General features: G+C 43.7%; 1 protein-coding gene and 1 long non-coding RNA gene across 7 annotated transcripts in view; one reads left to right on the top strand and one right to left on the bottom strand.

Moving 5' to 3' along the window:
• The window catches only part of EFNA5 (ephrin A5), a 423,510-nt gene that overhangs the window by 200,954 nt on the left and 202,885 nt on the right, over positions 1-19,671 (bottom strand). The window lies entirely within an intron of this gene.
• LOC138285862 (uncharacterized) overlaps positions 1-19,671 on the top strand; it is a 35,073-nt gene that overhangs the window by 2,609 nt on the left and 12,793 nt on the right. The gene's annotated exons all lie outside the window — the stretch shown is intronic.

Below are 19,671 nucleotides of genomic sequence, written 5' to 3' on the forward strand. Positions count from 1 at the left end.
TTGTGTTTTGCAGTCTGTTACAGCAGCAGTAGAAAAGATGGTAATGTCTCAGCCAGCGGAATTGTGGCTTGCACCAAGACAGACAGCTTCAGTGTGGGCCCTAGCTCTAAGGCCAGGTAAGAGAGTTCCTGTGGGGGGGGAGGGGTCAGGTGTTGAGAATGGGGTGGAGGCAGAAGTGGGGGGTGAGTACGAAGGTAGAAAGCACAATCTCCATTTGTAGAAGTGCTAGTGTGTTTGTGTTCAGGACCAGGGCACAGGCATGGAAGCGGGGTTTGGACCGTAAGTGGCAGGAGGGGATTGGGGGGTGTCTCAGTCCTCTCAGGTGGACTTGGGAGGGGGGACACAGGCAGGGTGGGGACAAGAAAAAAAGTAAGAATGTATGAAAGACCAAGCACCTATATGGGGATCACAAAGCCTTTGGGGGCTCATTTATTGGTGACAGGAAAGGAGCGCATACGGAAAGGGGAACATATTTAATTATTCAAGTTGTTGGATAGGGAGGTGAAGACTAAGGTAGACTCAAATGATGAGAAGTATGAGCTCTCCTGAAGACCAAAGGTACCAGTTAATATTGAAAATTGGAGTATGGCCTTCCTGATGTACAAGAGCGTTTATTGTGAAAAGTACTTGTCGGGGTGTGTCGCGGTTTTCAAATATGTAGCCATAGTGTGCAAGGAGCAGATGACCTTTGGGGGAATGGCATGGGTGCGCTACGATGAGGAGCTCAGGGTGCACTTGGCAGAGGAGGCAGACAGTATAAGGGGGCAGCTGGAAAATTAGCTTTTCTTCCAGATGGTGGTGCCGGAACAGCCATACCCATCGACTTATACAGCGAGCGGCTGGCCGGTTATTTATAAGTACTTTTGGAAGTGTGCCACCTGAGCTGCGGTGAGGGTAACAGAAAGGGCACAGACAGGGGCAGCTGGCACATGCTGGTCCTATAACATAGTACAGAGCTGGTGAGAATTCTGAAATATCGTCATAAGTGCTTGAAGTGCAGGGAAAAGCACATGCTCACACAATGTGGGCCACAGATTGTTGGGTTTACCCAATCCAGGGACTGGTGTCCATGGTAGGGGATGTCGGGTAGGGCCCATACTTTAGTTGAGCTCGATTCTTTGCAACACTAGCTCGGATTGTTCGGGTCTGAAGAAAAACGAGATTTGTTGGGGTCTGGTTTTGAGGTTGGGTTTTGTTTGTGTTATCAGGGTCTGTGGATGAGGCAATAGGTGGAGAATCTTAAGTTTGTAAAAGGGCAGGAGCAGTTGGTGTGGCACAAGCTGATGATTGAAGTTCAGGGGGGGAGGATGACAGAGCCCTTTACGGCGTAGCCTTTGGAGAACATGAGGATTTCCCCGATCGGGGTGTGACAGAAGTCAGGGAAACTCTGGGAGAAATGTGGACCGACAGGAAGCTCACTGGATGGAAGATGTAAACATATGTAAATCTTTTTCACTATCATTCTTGTGAAACCATGGCAGAGAGGATAAGGCTATTTTGACAGCATTGCAGAACTATGTGGTAACTTGGGAATCACCAGCAGGGGAGCAATATGATTACTACCTGTAAAAGCTTGTCATGTCTTCCCCAACCTTAGGGGAGTAGCGGCGGGGTAGGAGCCAGCAAAATGTTACTACATCAGAGGGTGGCAAAAATCATTGTTAAGGCCCGAAGAAATAGTTCATTGTCTATTTCTGTAGCTCACACATTGATAATTTCAGCACTTGTCATACTTGCTGTGGAAACGTTTGCTCACAATACTGAAATGAATAACCACAGCCAAAGCTTTAATGCACAGTTACCGTATACATGGAAAGAGACGAACAGAAGTTCGCAGCTACACTACAATAAGTCGGATCGAACACCCAGCTACGCATAAGTGGCTTTGGCTCGGAGATCGAGTGTTGGTTTGACGATGAATGCCTGCAAGCCAGGGCAGAATAATTATGATTCCCAATAAGCAGCATCTGAGCCTCCTTGGAGCCCAAGCTTTATTATACAGCTGCACAGGAAGTCACTAACCCGTGCAGCAGAGGATCAGGGGAGTCTCCGCTGCCATCTGCCATGTGTCTATCACATCAGCACTGCACAAGTACAACGTCCCTCAGGCAAGGGGCAATGGAGTCATCATGCAGGAACTTCAGACTGTACCTGAGGTTGTTTCAACTGCGTTCGCACATGACTCTCACTCCCATATGGTGTCCACCTACACATGTAAGAAGTGGTCACATGACAGCAGCATGATTCACTGTCTTCCCTTCTGATAAGGAGGCTTCTGTTGTGAGTGTCAGTGGCATGCGCAGTTCCAGCTACATTTATTTCCTTAGTTTTTCTGCTCAATGTCAATCACTTTGAGAATAAACACTGATCTTGTACTACTCTCCGGGTGATATTTTAATTTAATTAAAAATTGCAGTAATCTCAGACATTTTTATGGGAAATCTGAGTTTAATTTCTTCTTTTCCATTGTTTATCTTTAAGAGATTGACCCTGCTACCTCATCGTTATTTCATCTTCATCTTCACCATTTTTTTTGTTGCAACAATCCTTTTTACTTTTCTTTACAGAATGAAGACCCTCCATACCAAACTTTTGACATATCTTATTCCTCACTCATAATTCCTTAATCTTTCCCTTAAGAAATGCCTTTTACTTTTTAGTAGGTATGTGGTATTTCTATAGAAATGTGCCTAGTCTAAAGACAACAGAGCAGTGTACAGGGTCAAAAACAAGTGTAAAGTCAATGAGTGACAGCAGAGGTAGATGGGTTGTGGATGGGTAATGCACTGTGATGCAGTATTCTTTAATGAGGTACTATTTCAACTCTTTTGCTAAATTGAAGCAGAGTTGGGCAGTACTGATGGATACGGGAATGTTGTTCCAGATCTGGGATGCATAGATTAAAGGTCTGTTGGCTACTTTTTCTATTTTTATGCTTCATAGTCTGGAATCTGATAGTGTCTTAGCTGCGGGATGCCAAAAACCACCAGAGGCTTTATAAATGATGTAGAAGATGGTGTTGGTTGGCAAGAAGAGCCAATGTATTACACTTAGGATGGGATTGATGTGATCATATTTGTTCAGGCTCTGGATGAGACATGCTGCGGTGTGTAAGATGACCCTTGCAGGGTTTGGGGTGGAGTCTGAAAGGCCATAGAGAAGGGCATGTAAATGCAAGAGTATTAGGGTTTGAACAGCAGTTTTGAAATCTCTTTCTGGTAGGAGCCGTGTAACAGTTATCAGTAGTGAGAGTTGGTACCAGGCCATCTTTGTTTTTCCTGCAATGCCTTCCTTGAAGGTGAGGTTGGTGTTCAAGGTGAACCCAAGTGACTGCATTCAGTGAAATCTTGGGTTCAAATCCATCAAGTTTCATGTCACTGATTAGGTTTGTACTCTTTCTTCTTTGTTGTTCTTGGCAAATAAGAATAATCCTGTCTTGGATGGCTTGAGCTTCAGGCAGGTGCTGGACATCGAGATATGGATGTTGTGCAAGCAGTGTTTGAAGAATTGAATGTCTGAAGCAGAGGAGACTTTCAAGTAGAGTTGTACATCATCAGCATGTTAGTGAATATGGATGCTGTTATCTGTGAGTAGAGTACCGAGCGGCTCCATGTTGAGGCTGAAGGTGACAGGGAAAAGTACAGAACCTGGGGAGACTCCAAAGGTGATAGGGATATTTTGGGACCTGGAGTTGTCCATTTGAACAAACTGGTGTTGGGTGGAAATGCAGGAGGAGAACCAGTGCAGGGCATTGCTGGTAAATCCTGTTAGAAATGGGGTCTCAAGTTGGCAGTGGTTTGCACCCTGTCCAAGTAGGGACCCTCACTCTAGTCAGGGTAATGGAGTCACACAGCGAAGAGAAACCCTGCTTACCCCCTTCGTAGCTTGGCACGATCAGTTCAACTAATCTCAGAGGAAATGTGTAAAGTATTTGTACACACGCACACAGACAGTTACAATGTGTAAACACCACAAACATACTCCACACCAGTTTAGAAAAATAGCCCATATTTATTGGAGTAAAGCAAGACCAAAACAGCGAAAATCTAACATACACAAGTAAAGGTCCGATTTTTTAAAGATTAAATGTAGTATAGTGCTTAGAAACACAATAGCTTCAATTGGGGCTATCACAACGTCTTGACGGCGTCTCTTCCAACAGCCCGGCGCCAACTATGAGGGAGCGGAGGCCGGTCACAGAGTCATATAAACTCCGGTTAGAGTAGTTTGGGAGATTGAGGAAACCAAGAAGTTGCACAGCATCAAGGAGGGAGGCGTCGCTGAAGCCGGTGCGACATCGATTCCTTACTGGCTCCGGGGAGGTGAGCCATCGGTTTCCTACTGTTAGGCAGGGGAGGTGAAGTGTCAGTTCCTTACGGTTGCAGGGGAGGTGATCTGGCATTGGCGGCGAGGCAGCAGTTCCTTATGAAAAATCAGGTTTGATGAATCCAGCAGGTCAAGACGCGAGGCGTCTACTTTGTGGTGTTGCAACCATACCACAGGGCCACAGGTGTTGCGGCGGAGTCAGGTGCCATGGACATTAGTGACACAGCACTCTGAACTCATGCTGTGGTGGGACTTTGAAAGCACGGCGGCAGCGTCGGGCCTTCATTGTAGGTCGTGGTCATTCAACTCAGCAGGGACCATGGCTCCAGTGCAGGTGGTGGCGCCAGGTCAGAAAGCGATGCCAGTTCTTAAGTCATTCTGGAAGATGATATACTAGTTTCTTCCTTTTTGGACCAGAACTCACTTCAAGGGCTCATGAAATGAATTTGGTACCACCAGGCAAGTCAGGACTCTCAGCAAACAAGCCCAGGCACTGACAGGTGAAGTCTTTGATGGCCCTGAGACTGCTTAACAGGAGGCAAGCTTAGTTCAAGCCCTTGGAAAGCAGGATGTAGAAAGCAGAGTCCTGCCCTTTCACTCCCAGAACAGAAGCAGCAAGTCAAAGGCCAGCACAACAGAGCAACAGGCACAGTGGCATTCCCTCCTACAGCATCCAGCTCTTCTTCCTGGAAGAATGTCCTCAGTCCAGAAGTGTTATAACTATGTGATGTTAGAGGTCCAGTACTTAAACCCATTTCTGTCTTTGAAGCAGGCACATTTCAAAGAGAACTCTTTGTAGTGCACAAGACCCTGCCCAGGCCCTACCCTGCTCAGTCCCCAGACAGGGGGTTGGGGACTTCTTTGTGTGAGGACAGGCACAGCAGCCCTATTCAGGTGCAAATGTCAGTTCCTCCCACCACTCTAGCTCAGGAAGACCCATCAGCCTGGTGATGGGCCATCAGATATGCAGAGCACACCTCAGCTCCATTTGTGTGACTGTCTACAGTGAATGCAAAACAGCCCAACTGTCATTCTGACCCAGAACTGCATTCAGCAGAGAGGCAGAGGCACGGAATGGTTAAGCAAGAAAATGCCCATTTTCTAAAAATGGCACTTTCAAGCTTGCAATGCAAACAACAACTTCACCAATAAATGTATTTTTAAATTGTGAGTTCAGAGACCCCAAACTCCACATCCCGATCTGCTCCCAATGGGAAACTACACTTAAAAGATATTTCAAAGTAACTCCCATGTTAGCCTATGGGAGAGACCAGTCTTGCAACAGTGAAAACCATATTTAGCAGTATTGCATCATCAGGACATGTAAAACACACCAGTACATGTCTTACCTTCTAAACACACTGCACCCTGCCCATTGGGCTGCCGTTGGCCTAATTTAGGAGTGACTTACATGTAGTAAAGGGGGCGGTTTGGGTCTGGCAAGTGGGTGCACTTGGCAGGTCGAAATGGCAGTTTAAAATTGCCCATAGAGACACTGAAGTGGCAGGTCTGAGAAGTGTTTACAGAGCTACTCCTCTAGGTGGCACAATCAGTGCTGCAGGCCCACTTGCAGCATTTGATTTACAGGTCCCAGGCACACATGGTGAACAATACTAGGGACCTACTAGTAAATCAAATATGTCAATCATGGATAACCCAATCACAAATACAATTTAGACTGAGAGCACTTTCACTCTAGCACTGGTCAGCAGTGGCAGTGGTAGAGTGCCCGGAGTCCTAAAGCCAGCAAAAACAGGTCAGAAACAATAGGAGGAAGAAGTAAAAAAGTATGGGGAGAACCCTGCAAAAACAGCCATTCCAACAAATCCCCATCGGGACTCCAAGGTGCGTATTAGGGGGGGATGGTCTACTTGTTAAAGGCAGTTGAGAGGTCCAGCATTATCAGGAGGCAGGATCACCATCATGTTGGTCATAAGGACATCATCTATGATGTGTAATATAGCAGTATCCATGCTGATGCGTGAACTGAAGCCCAGCTGGCAGCTGTGAGGAGATGGTTATAATTAACATCATACTGAAGATGAACATAGACCAATTTTTCAATGATTCTGCTTATGAATGGTAGGTGAGTGATGGGCTGGTCGTTGGCAAGTTCATCAGAGTCTAGTGCGTACGTTTCTGTCCATTCATTTTCATCCATTTCTTGCAGTAAACTTTTATTGGTTTTACCTTCTGTAACATGACAGAACAGATATATGTTCTCCTACTTACATAAATTTTATGCTCAACTTAACATCCAGTCACGCTAGTGTTAAACAACAGAGAGAAACAGCACTAATAAAGCATAACAATGAAAAGGAACAGAAACATAAAAAGGTTGGTTAGAAAACAACATACATGTCTGGTAAACAAAGTAAAAATAGGTATGTAAAACTTATCTCCACACCCCAAACATCTACAATAAAACAAATACAAATATGCATGCCCAGTTCACTGAATGGAGCGCTACAGAAGTTTAGGAGAGTTCACATTAAATCACTGATACACTTTCTACCTTTCTAGCAGATACACTCATATTTGTTATCTCAACCTTTCATTGTCCCCTCTACCCACACTGGTTCCCCATCAAACAATTATAACATCAGAGGTATTTCAGTACTGGTCTGGTGGTCATTATACATATATGTTAGTAATACAAACCAATTTAATGGTACTGTAAATTTGACTAGTTCATCCATTATTTAATTATCTTGACTATCCTCAAGATTTGTGCGTCAAAGAGTAATTACATGGAAAATTACGAGTGTCACCACATCATCCCTCACTTGTAGGCCTCTAATCGTCCCTTAATTTGAACACAAGGCACAGATAAGCATCCTTCGTCTTCTGTGTGAAAGCTGGCTACAATTACGACTTCTGAAGTGAAGAAAGTTTCTGGTACCAGGGGATGGTAACTGTAGAGTGTTGTATTTCCAGCCAACAACAACTGTTCCCAAAGAATGAAGGAGCCTGTCTGAGGAACCCTACCTCTGAATGGCCGAGAGCCAGATGGGACTGAACACTTTTCCAATGTTGATAGGTAGATTCATATTTATCTGTATACCACTCTTGGATGGTCTAACTAAAGAGGCTGTGTTCTTCATCAAATGTTGCCATTCCCTTTTCCCAACTGAGACAGTTCATAATACACAAGCATTTCCCATGACTAGAATTCTCCTGGCCGGGGCTATGAAATATGGCAGGAGAGAGAAGTTATTTTCATTCTGTCCACATTCTCGCTAGTTACACACCTCCAAGAACCGAACCTTAGAATTAATACAAAAAGATAAATTAATCAAAAGGGTTACCATACATGGAGACATTCTCTCCATAACTTTACCCCTCTCCTCCATGAAAAGTGGTGGGTACTACATACATTTTGAATAAATGGCATGCTTGGTAGGCTGTTTATAAAGCCTGCTTATAATGCCATCAGAGAACAGGAGACCAAAATCGACTTTCAGTTAAGAAATAATAAACATCGCTTGAGGATAATTAGGCAAGCAAGTTACAAGATGAACAATTTTGAATTTTCCCAAGAGGATTACATTGCATAGCCAGAGCATTATTAATAGTGGGAAGAATAACTGCAATCATGGTTAGAATAGGTAAATCTGCTTCTAGTGGTGGGAGGAACATAACAGAACATATTATAAAGAACACTGAGCATCTATACAACACATATCAGATATTACATATTGTTGATAGTAACTGAGCTCACAACAGCACCAACCACAATAATAAACAAGCATTTGCAATGCAATGGGTCTTGCATCTGCTCGAGTTAGAGCTATTAGCGTTATAAACTAACCCGACTTTTCTTGCCACATAAATTGATAATTGAAAGTTAAACACTTTCACATATGGGAGCCGATTCACAGCGCCACGGCCGCCATGAGCATCAGCGCGAAGAGATACATAAAAAGAAAAGCAGTTCGCTCACGGTTAAACTTATAGGCAAAAGTGTAATTAGCCATGTAACAGGGGCGATGGCCAAGGCGGTAACTAAACCTCCCCAAGGAGGGACAAAGGTAAACCATTTACCAATGTAATCAAAGGATTTTTGAAGGGCAAGCCCACGAACGAGTGGTAGTGATGGGCGTGAGGTGGGTGTTGTTAAAAGCCCATATACACACCAACACGTCGGGAAAGCAGCGCATGCACGCTGCAATGCTCGACCTAAAAACTGCAACTTCCAACAGAACACAAAACACAGAACAGGCTCTGAACTCTGAAGGAATATTGGGGAACCGGGCATGAAGTTACCAGAAACTGACAGCACTGCAAGGTCATATTAATGCCAATACAGTGCTATCAAATCTCTGGCATGAGTAAAAACACCTTTTTTATGGCTCACCTACCAGACGGAGCAAGCTTCCTGTTTTCCAAAGGCCTATGGTGGACTTATTAAAAAATTACAGTGTCTAACACCATGCTGTTGCTTACCAATGATTGGCTTTATTGTCACTCTCATTTGCGTGCTTCTTATTCAGTCACTTGCATTCCCCTTCGTTTGTTTCTCCCTCTGTTGGAGCATATGTTCTTTACCGTCATTTTAGATGGATGGATAGTATCCTTCCACTGTACACACTTAAGGAACTACTTTTTTCTTTTAGCAGTCCATGAGAGTATGCTTCATACCTCTCTGCCTGATGTGTTGCTCTTGTGTGTGCTTCTCACCCCCGTGCTGATATTTGCTTTCTCCCTCTTGTCTGCTTCTCCCTTCTCCTCCACTCTATGTTGCTCTCTCCTTCGTGTGTTTGTCCCTTGTCCCCAGCCTGGCTTTATTTCTATTTTTTCAACCTCTTTTACACCGCCTGTTGTTGGTTACATTACCATGTTTCTTACAAATGCTGTTTTCATTGCAGTGTATTTTGGATAAAGGTTTTTATTGGGTTTACATGATATATGTGTGTGTGTGTGTTCTAGTAATCTCTCCTTGTTGCAATTATGATCATGACTCAGGTCAACTTAACATCATTATTACATTATGACTCTTTGAACACTCTTGATATGTTTGAGTGACCCTTCTAGTTTAGATCTCTTTTTACTCCTCCGTAGCTGTCATGCCTTTTTTGGGGGAATTGTGTTAGCCAGCAACTGTGAAGGTGGGGTGGTGAAAGTAGTATTCTGTTGGAATTAGCATGGCAGATTTAAATTAGGATGCCAAATGGCAATGTTTCTATTTTTGGCTGCAGATAGAGGAAGAAGTCAATGGAAGTGCTTTCCTTATATGCAGCACCACTGGAATTATGTGGTAGGAAAAGTAGGAATTATGAGGCAGGGTTGATTTATTTATGTGGCAAGAAAAGTCCAGTTATGAATTTACAACGCCAATAGCTCTAACTCAAGCAAATGCGAGACCTTTTACAGTGCAAATGCTTGTTTCTTTGGGGGTTTATTTTGCAGGCACTGTACACTAGTGGCAAAGCCTATAGTTCAAAGTGAGACCAATTGACTTTGCCCATACTTATTTCTTCTCTGATTCTTGTACCCAACCCGCCTACACTCGGTCCTTAACGCTACAACCGATATATTTTTCAATCACTTTGCCATCATTGGGTTGTATTTATTTAGCTTCAGTGCCTTTGTAAAGGGCCTTAGACAGCACATAAAGAAAGCAACCCTTTAAGAGATCCTTTTTGTGCCACAAAAACCGACAGCAAACGAACATGATGATAATGAATCTGTTTCAACTGTGTTTTCTGTGGTGCCACGAGAGTGGAATGCTATGCTCATTTCCGGATGCTATTTTTCCAAAGTTTAAAAGGAAAAAAATGTCCGCAATGAAATGGGGTGCCCAGCTATTTTGCAGTCGTCTAATCCAGTGCCAATAATGGACATGAAATTGGTCCGTAACACGACAGACCAACAAAACCATGTTCTTCCTCGTTGCACGGCAACCAGCAGACACGAGTAAACGGAGACAAAGTGAAGATCAAACAAATAAGAAACCAGCGAGCACGTTTCTGAGCTTCGAGTCTTACAAACGACAACACAAGGCAGCGCCTTGCTCGCCAGTGCGGATGTGTGCTGCATACATGTGTCTGCGCGTTAGGCGGCGAAGCCCAGAGCTGGAAGGGACGTGTGCTGTAAGGGCATAAAACCATGCATCCTGCATTCCTTTCCATCACATGCCACGGGAAATATATGATGAATGGGCCCTGGGAGAGCAGTTTTATCGCCTTAGGATGGAATGGCTTGCAGGCATACGACACTCCATCACCGCAGCGAGCTGGCAGATTGAGAGGCAGGAAGGCGCTTCACTGATTGCATGCATCTGCTTACTAATGGCACATGCGCTGCCATCCTTCACCCATCCAGGGTCTGCACGGAGAGAGCTGCACCACCGCCAGATGGGCGCGTGCAATCACGCGCAGCTTGCAAAGTTTACCCACATCAAGCTCGGAGGACTCTAAAATGGCGCTGACAACGGAAGGCGGGGACATGATGACTGGGATAAAGGTTACACATACAGCCCTAAGATATCAGAATGTTTCGGTGAGTTCAACGCTCACCACTGAAACATGCAGTGATCGGTAGGCCACGATGTCCAAATAATGAACCTGCTGAAGCAGTATTCTGTTCCATCAGAAGTTCAGTAAACTGAGCACCATTACATTGGGTAATGATAACACCTGTTACTTGAAGCACTTAAAAGCAGTTGGTGTGTGGTATGAAGTACTTGTGTGTTATTTGTTACTCGAACTTCAACAACACTCAGCAGAGCGCAGAACAGGGTCAAAGGCAAGAACCCAGTCACCCTGGCTTGTTTATGGGAGCATAAGTGTACTGTTAATACATCATGATGTAGTGATCTTTAAAGAGGTAGGTCTTCAACTCTCTTTTTACATTGTGTTATAATGGTCCTGAGGAATACAATAACATTATTCCAGATCCTTTGGCATTGTCAGAAAAGGCCTGCAGCCATGGTTTCTTTTTTAAAGTTTTTTTTTCCTCCCGTCTTAAGGGGGTGTGCCACCTGACACGATGAGCTTGTTAGCCAAATAGGCCGAGTGCTGGTCAGGGTGGCGTCGTAAATGATGCAGCTTGTTTTCAAGATGGTGCGGGACATGAAGGTAAGCCAGTGGCGTTCCATGGATAGCAGGGAAGTGATCATGTTTGTTTTGACCATGTATGAGACATGATGCACTATGTAGGATGTCCTCGCGGAGGCCACTGTGAATTCTGGGAGGCCATGGAATAGACTGTTTCCACCATCCAGATGCAAAAGTATGAGGGTCTGAACAGCAGTCCTGAAGTCGCTTTCTCAGACGAGCGGTTTACCTCTCTTCAGTACACAGAGCTGGTACAAGGCCATCTCTGTTTTCTCTGCAGTGTGTTTCATGAGGGTAATGTTGATGTTTAGGATGAATTTAAGGGACTTGACACTGGGTTAAAGTTGCCATTTGAAGATGTAATGGTTTCTGTTATTGAGCCAGGTTTAGACTATTTCTTGCTTGATGTGCTTGGCAAATAATAGGATTTCTGTTTTGGTGGGACTGTGCTTCTAGTAGGTGCTGGGCATCTCGTCGTGGTTGAAGTCTAGGCAGTGTTTGCAGCATTGGATGTCTAGAGCAGAGAAGACTTTCAATAAGAATTGTGTATAATTGGCATATTGATGAATTTTGATGCAATTATCGTGATTAAGAGCCCCAAGTGGCCCATACAGAGATTGGGGATGATACAGAAAGAAGGATGGAACCCTGAGGAACTTTCCAGGTGATAGGGTTCATCTGGGACGTACAGGAGTCCATTTGAACAAATAAGTGTCATCTCAAAAGGTAGGAGGGGCACCAGTAAAGGATATTTACAGTGAATTGCATTTGCATCTTCAGGGTGTGGTCGAGGGAGGGATGGTCGATGGTGTGGAGGGCAACTGAGAGGTCAAGCAGTATCAGGAGGAAGGGATCATCTGCATCTCTAGTGAGAAGGGCATTATCTAAGATTTGTAAATAACGCCTCCATGCTGCAGCATGATGAGAAGCCAGATTGGTAGTTGACTGAGAAGTTTGTTGTGATCTTAGATTTCAGCATAGGCTGCTTTTCCACTGATCCTGGTGATGAAGGGTAGGTGAGTGATGGGCCAGTAGTTGGCAATGCCATTGCTGTGAGAGGATCTGGTCTATCTTAAGAGCTTCTGGGAAGATATATTTACGGAGGGAGGTGTGGCCAAAGTGAGCAGAGTGAAAGAGATTCTCCAGAGAGAGTTTTGATAAAGTCTTATATCAAGGAAATAAGTTCTTGTTAACATAAAGAAATGCATGCACATCAGTAGGCATAGGACACTCTAGTAAGAATTCTCGGCATTAAGGCTCTGTGAATCCATATAACCCAATGAAGACAGTTCCCTTTCTGTGAGCACATACCATTAACCACTTCTCATGGTTCAACACGCCAGTTAGATTACTTTTCCTTCAGGCACAGGAAATGTATTCCACCTGCCATCATCTCCTTCTGCCCTCTACATTATAAAGGAGATAAACTCCATGGTAGCATCAATTGCACCTGTGCATGAATAGCAGCAATTATCAGGGATAGCTGCAAATACCACAGGGGAGTTTCAGGGCCCTGCGGTATTTGCAGCCACAGGGCTCTGTTGCTGGCAGTCAAATTCGATTACGTAGTTTTGCTGGCCGTCAAATTCCACATTAGGAGGGTACCCTGCCATGCTTGAGCAGTATGTCAAAATAAGTGCAGTACTTTGAGGAAAAACCATCGGAAACACAAAAAGAAACAGATTTTAAAAGGTTCAACATATTTTACTTGAACATGACACAATGACTCCTTTTACTTACAAAATGCACGAAGTTACGAGGATGCATTTTGAATCAGTTGTTTAATTTCAACAGCTACGTCGGTCTGTGAATGAAAGCTACGTGTCCACACAGCCCTCAGGCCCAGCCAGCTCCAGTGATGTGAGGAGCTGAATGCAGGCAATGCAATGTCACTGCTCCAAAACATCTCTATGTGCCAGACAATAGTTGGGTCCGCAGGGAACGGTGGTTATTCTCTGAGAAGAGCAGCCTGTCCCAAAAATGTGCTGCTTCATTCAGAGGAGACTGAAGCAAAGCGACACAGCTACACTGCTTCCCTGATGACATTGCTGAAGGTGACGGGGACGGAAGCGGCAGCTGCAGGGAGACAAGCTAAGGAGATGTATACCTACACACAGATGCATAGTTACTCGTAAAACTAATATGAAGAAACAATGTGCTTATACTAGCTGCCGCTACGTACGGAAAACATATATTCCATGTCAAAGATCATGTTGACCATTACGAATTAAGGGCCAGATGTAGCAAAGGGTTTTACCCATTCTGTGTCAATGGGAAAAAGTGTTCGTACATATGGCCCTAAGCTCCAATTCATCCATGTAACACATAAATCTAGAAACCATTTTGGTTAAATTTAACATCTTACCCAAAAACCATTGAAATGAGCGTCACAAGAATGAATTTTAAATGATCTCTGGCATCATATTACATGATGTGCGAGTTCACTTGTGCCTAAGCGTAATAGAGTCCCTTAATCACCAGATGGTAAACCATGGAAGAGAATGGGCAGAGGTAGGCAGACCTGAGAGTTAGAATGGCTCAGTTACTTAGGCCTCATGCATAGTGTGGCCTATGGTTAGAGAATCCATTATGTGGTGCAGCAAATCCTGGCCTTGTCTGCTTCAGTCCTATTTGCCATTACATGGCGCTCTTCATTGCCTCAGAAGAAAGTTCTCCTCGCACATGCTGCTGAACATGTGAAAAATCATAATCGCTGAGCTGCACCGAGCCTCCAAAGCTAAACAAAACAGCGGCGAGCACAGCACTGCTGTCAGCTAGGCCGCTTCCATTCAGCCCCTCAGACTAAATAGAGTGTGATCCCCGCCTGGGAATTCAACAAAGATCTATCTTTTGGAAACGTCTAAATATCCCACCAGGAAGCGATCATGTGTGTGTTTTCTTTGCCTATGGACACGTCTGGAGGAAGAAAAGGTTACTGTTTTGTCTGAAATCCTTTTTTCCACTCCGCGAGGTTGGCTGGACGTCTCAGGCTACCTCCCCAGCCCCAAAGGCCCGTGCTGACAAATTGGCTCTCCGCAGCCATTCACTGGTGCGCTCTTTGACCTTGGACGTGGGCGCCCACAATCGAGTCACTAAGTCAGGGGCCAATTTAAACGGTAGCTATTGGGTTAGCCCTTCCACCGGCTAAGAAAGCACAGCCCAAATAGGTTGCTTTTATGGTACGGATTTAGACAACAAAATACTATTTCAGGTAAAAAATGAGTGTCAACTGTCCACAGTTTCTTTTCGTGAAGGGCCATTGTTTGCTCACACCTGCTGATATCCAGACGCATCTACTGTAAAAGAGATGTTTCATACCCACTGATATTGGCTGGAAAATAGGGCACCCCCTTCTTTCTGTCCTCTTGTTAAGCCACTTACTTGTCCGTCTGCTCCTCCACGTGCACATTGGTTACTAACCATGTGCTGAGACTTAAAAAGGGAGCTGGGTGTGTTGTGGGCAGTGCTTTAAATGGGCCGGTACTGAGTACCGGCACTTTTTTATTTTGAGAGGGAGAGTACCGGCACATCTCAGGAAAAACATAATGCTTTTAATTGGAGAGTACCGGCACTTCTCGGAAACAAGCAGGTACTCTGGCACAGAATACCTGCACTTCTATTTTTCAATTTCAAGCACTGGTTGTGAGCACAATTCAAAGAAGGAAAGGTGAAGGTATCTTCAAAAATCGACCTCAGACGGGGATCCCGGGTCTGCCTAAAGTGCACCACAAGGCAAAACTTCTGAAATAGCATCTCAATGGCCTTATTTTTTGTAAAGCTTAAGTCTCTCCATTTTTTACGGCTGTTGGCTCTACACACTGGCTTCCCTGAACTTCCATCTGGGAACAATCACAGATCCTCATCGAATTAATAATTTTCTCGTACATAAATTAAATATTAGTATACCTTACAGCTGCATGACCCTTTAATGTGCATTCCGCACCGAGGCCCAGCTTCCCTATTTATAGAACATGCTAAACTCAAGAGGACTGGCTGGCGAAGTGGGGGCGTTTAACCGCTCATTATAGCACAAAGTTGGAGAGAAACCCGTAACAGAACTTAGCAATAAAGTTTATGATGGCAGGGCTTACTAAAACTTCCCTCGTTAGGGCTCAAAGACAGACCTCAGTATATATGGGATATGCAAACAGCAGCCGACAGTGGGAGAGCGCAATGTTTTTAGAGCACGGGTTGGATTTCAGATTCCATTTGCTCGTTCTCAGGCTCCTGAAAACCGTTGGGAAAGATGACATGAACAGGAAGAGTTTTAAATTGCACTTCTTCAGTCTTTTCTACATCGGAACTTCGAAGTGCAACGCCACGCGAGGTGCATTTTAAGGAAGCAAGTTCTAGTGACATGGAGGGCTGTCACTGATCCCACAGTTGCACTATTCGTGAGATCTTAGGGATGGGTGCATGGGGCAATTGCTTTGTTGCGTATACACACACACTAGTTACTGCACATTTCTTGATAGTATGTAACACACATACTGTTGGGTACAATAGTACACTCACCCACCCAGCAACAAAGAGACTGCTTTAAAATCTTGCCTCTTAACCACTGATAAACACTCTTGGTGCATACTCAACAGGCTTAAAAATGATGGAACAGGCTCCTGACCAGAGTAATTACCAGTGTTTAATATCGATTCAAGCACGTGTGCCTATCTCTCTTTTGGTGTATGAGTAAAACAAAGTGTCACAGATATGCCTAGACCTGTGTCCTCAGCGGGCTGTGGCTTGAGGGCTAGAGCCGCACCCCACCAATAAAGCCGAATGAGTCTGAAATGCATTGAGCTTTGCTTGTGTTTGAGGTGAGGGGGCACAAGGACTAGCAAAGCTGTACTGCACCTTTTACGTTGTGGCTGAGACTGGTTTGCATGTGGTTGGTCCTGACTATAATGGCACAGTCTATCACAAACAAGCACAGGCAAAGCCAACACGTCTCACCTTTGGGATGTATTGGCTTTGTCAATGGTCTGTATCCATTTTGCATCCCTGATGCTGTGCACCGTGGCTAAAGAATTAAAAAATATATATTAAAAAATACTTCTGATGCAGCCAACCACATCCATTTTGTAGGTGGGTGCATCATGCGTGCGCCTGCCTACAAAAATGACATGGCCATTTACTTTCGTTTTAGTTACCAATCCGTGTTGGATTTGTAACTACAAAGAAAAAAATGCAAGGAACAACACAAAAAGAAAACATGTAGTGCTTGTAAAGTAAGCAGTGAAAGGGCACAAATAATGCTTTTACAGGGCGGAAGGACAAATGTGCGAAGAGCAAGGAAAGTCCACACTCTCTAGAGAATAAGAAATAAGCAAATGCAAGAGACAATAAAGTCAACCAAAGATAAGTAATGTGCAGACTGTAAAACCACTGTAAACTAACAATATATCTCAGGACTAGGAGACTTTAAAAAGCTATTGGCCTACACAAGCACTGGCAATGTCAATTAGTTCTGACGTTGTCTGTCTGCCTTTTATGTCTCACAATAGTTCTTCTGCTTTGACAGAGGTTAGTCTAACTTTATTGTTGGGGCAGATGGGCGGCCCTTGCCAATATAAAAGAAAAATATTTACTGTATCAGAAATATTTATTTGGACTCACAAAACACACATTGCCATAAAGATCCCTGGCACTAAAGGGAACTACTTTGTTTGTGGAAATACTCTTCGGAACAAACTGGATAGGGTCACTCACTGTGAAGTTAGACAATGGCTGAAGGGGGCTTACCCACTACCTGCTGTTTGATGTAGCAAGATGAAGAAAAACATGAATCACAACAACATACCAGTGAAGAGGGCTGGCCGAAAGGCCCAATAAGTAAGTGTATTACACATATAATATTAGTAAAATTAAAAGGTCTTTGCTGTCTAAAAAAGACCATCGGGCCATCCAGATGTGTGGTGATGAAAGACCACACCATCATTACAGGCAACTAGGCAACTTGTAGTAGTCCAACTCAGTCCAAACAGCCACCAGACACACCAAGTTCAAAAACCACGATTGGCACAAGTACTGTAAAAGGCCACCATGCTTAACATAGGTTAAGGCACTGAAAGATTCGGTGAGCTTCACATCACAAGTCTGAACCCCGGCAGGGCTGGCTCAGTCTTTCATCATTCCGAGATAAGTAAATTGATTACTCTTAAACTGTATAGCAGCAAGTGCTTCGCAATTTTAGATGTGTGGAGAGAAGCACTGTATATGAGATACATTTCTTGTCACCTCTGTGTACAGTGAGGGTATTGTGAGTCACAAGAGAAGCTCTGCAATTTTGTGTGTGTGATGCTCTATTATTTTAGACTTTCAGACTACACCTCAGTGGTAATTTTATCTGCATCACAACTACCTGAAGAATAATTAAGCTACCTGCTAGAAGTCAGTGAAGTGTGTGTATGATTGTATCCTGTGCTGTGAAAGGAAGAGGTGGTTTCCTTTCTGAAATTTATATCTACAAATAAACATCTCACCATGACTTCCGCATGAGTTGTTGAATCAATACAAATACAGATGTGTTTGTGTGCCAAGAAAACGCCACAACAGCAAAAGGCTCTCTGAAGGCGTGCCTACTACAACACACTTCCTGAGTACCTGTGCCTCTCTCACAGCTGTACTTTCCACCTCACGCGCAGCTGTACTTCCGGTTTGAGAAGCAAGACATAACGGGCTCTTGTTTGAAAGTAGGGTTAGCAAACGTTAATAACAAGGAGCAGAAAAAAAATGCGGACACATTAAAAATGCCATTGCTATGCCGATACAAAAAAAAGCAGTCCGGGATTACAACAAATACTAATGTAGATGAAATGCCAATGCAATTAGTGGAAAAATATGTGGATACTTTCAAAATGCGGATGCAATGCCCATAAAAAAAAAAGTGCTGGGCAGAAACAAAATAACAATGCCAATGCGATAAAAAATAGAAAAGAGAAAATTAACAAAAAAGATTCTCATAAGCACAGCGCCAGTCGCGGAAAGACACAAATCAAACTAAATTAATTTGTACTTTGTCCATGCTCCAAATTATTAAAAGGAAGTGATGACATAGCTGTGCTAACCAATTACAAGCCAGATAAAATGAGTTTCAATCAAACCTGCAAATAGAAAGTGATGGCGGGGCTCCAAGTCCTTTACTGCATATATTACCCCACGTAGCAACAGCACAAATGTGCTGTTTAGGTGAGACCTAAAAACAGTGGAATAGAATTTTGCCAGAGTAATAAGTACTGGTTACGACTGATTCAACCATTTCTATTAAATATTTTTTTTGTTGTTCCAATAATTTATTCAGTAATCTCCTTCATCAGCGGAAGACCAAAGAAAACGTTGGTCCAAGGGTCACCACTTCCAAAACTAAGGAAAGAGACTCTCTCACCAGATGAAGGGCAATGATAAGTGCCACAGACAGGACGGGGTCAAGTCCTCCATCCTCAGAAGAAAAAACTGAGATGAATACCCAATAGGTTATTTCTTCAAAATTCAGACTTTGGATTTGGAAATTCGCCCAAATTGTCACCCTCAACAGTAAATTAGCAAAAATATTCTATACCTGTTCAGAAAACACACCACTCCACTGCAACACACAATTTAATTATCAGTCCCTGGTAATTCTTTAAATGGCGAGTTAGGGGAAAATATCTAAACTTTGAAGCACTTGTCATTCCCTACTGCCTATTCACAATAATTTCAACTGGAAATGTTAAATCTAATACATGGCAACCCAAGTCAACTCTGAATAACATAAAGAATAAATTGGAAAACTGTGCTGTCATAATGCATAGTTATTGTTGCATGTGAGCCGTTTCATGCTTTTCTGTATTGTTATAAGCCTGCCCTTATTGCCAGTAACATTGAGTCTTCCTTCACAATGAAAAGCTGTACCACCTGAGCTGCAACATATCTCTGGAGCGCCTGTCTCCTGGGACTATGTGCTCCTGACAAGCGCCCCAGGGACTTTCGTTTCAGGTTTAGTAGAGATGCGGCTGCAGAGAATGTAAACAAAAGAGATACTGAGGCTTGCAATGATGTGTAACAAGGCAAGAAAACATCATGTTTTTACAGCACCGATGAAAAGCCGCTAGAAGATAATATTGTTAATAACAAGCCATGACTCCATACAGCGGATGATAAAAAAAGTTGTTTGTGCAATCCTACAGCAAACAGAATTCCACTAAAAGAAATCCAAAGCATCCTTCCTTGAAAAAGGGCTAGGAACTGAAGAAGACAATTCAATAATAGGCAGATGCCTAGGTGGTCTCCGTCAGGGGGCAGCAGAGAGCCT

Source organism: Pleurodeles waltl, chromosome 1_1 (assembly GCF_031143425.1).
Source record: "Pleurodeles waltl isolate 20211129_DDA chromosome 1_1, aPleWal1.hap1.20221129, whole genome shotgun sequence".
NCBI classification, from domain to species: Eukaryota; Metazoa; Chordata; class Amphibia; order Caudata; family Salamandridae; genus Pleurodeles; species Pleurodeles waltl.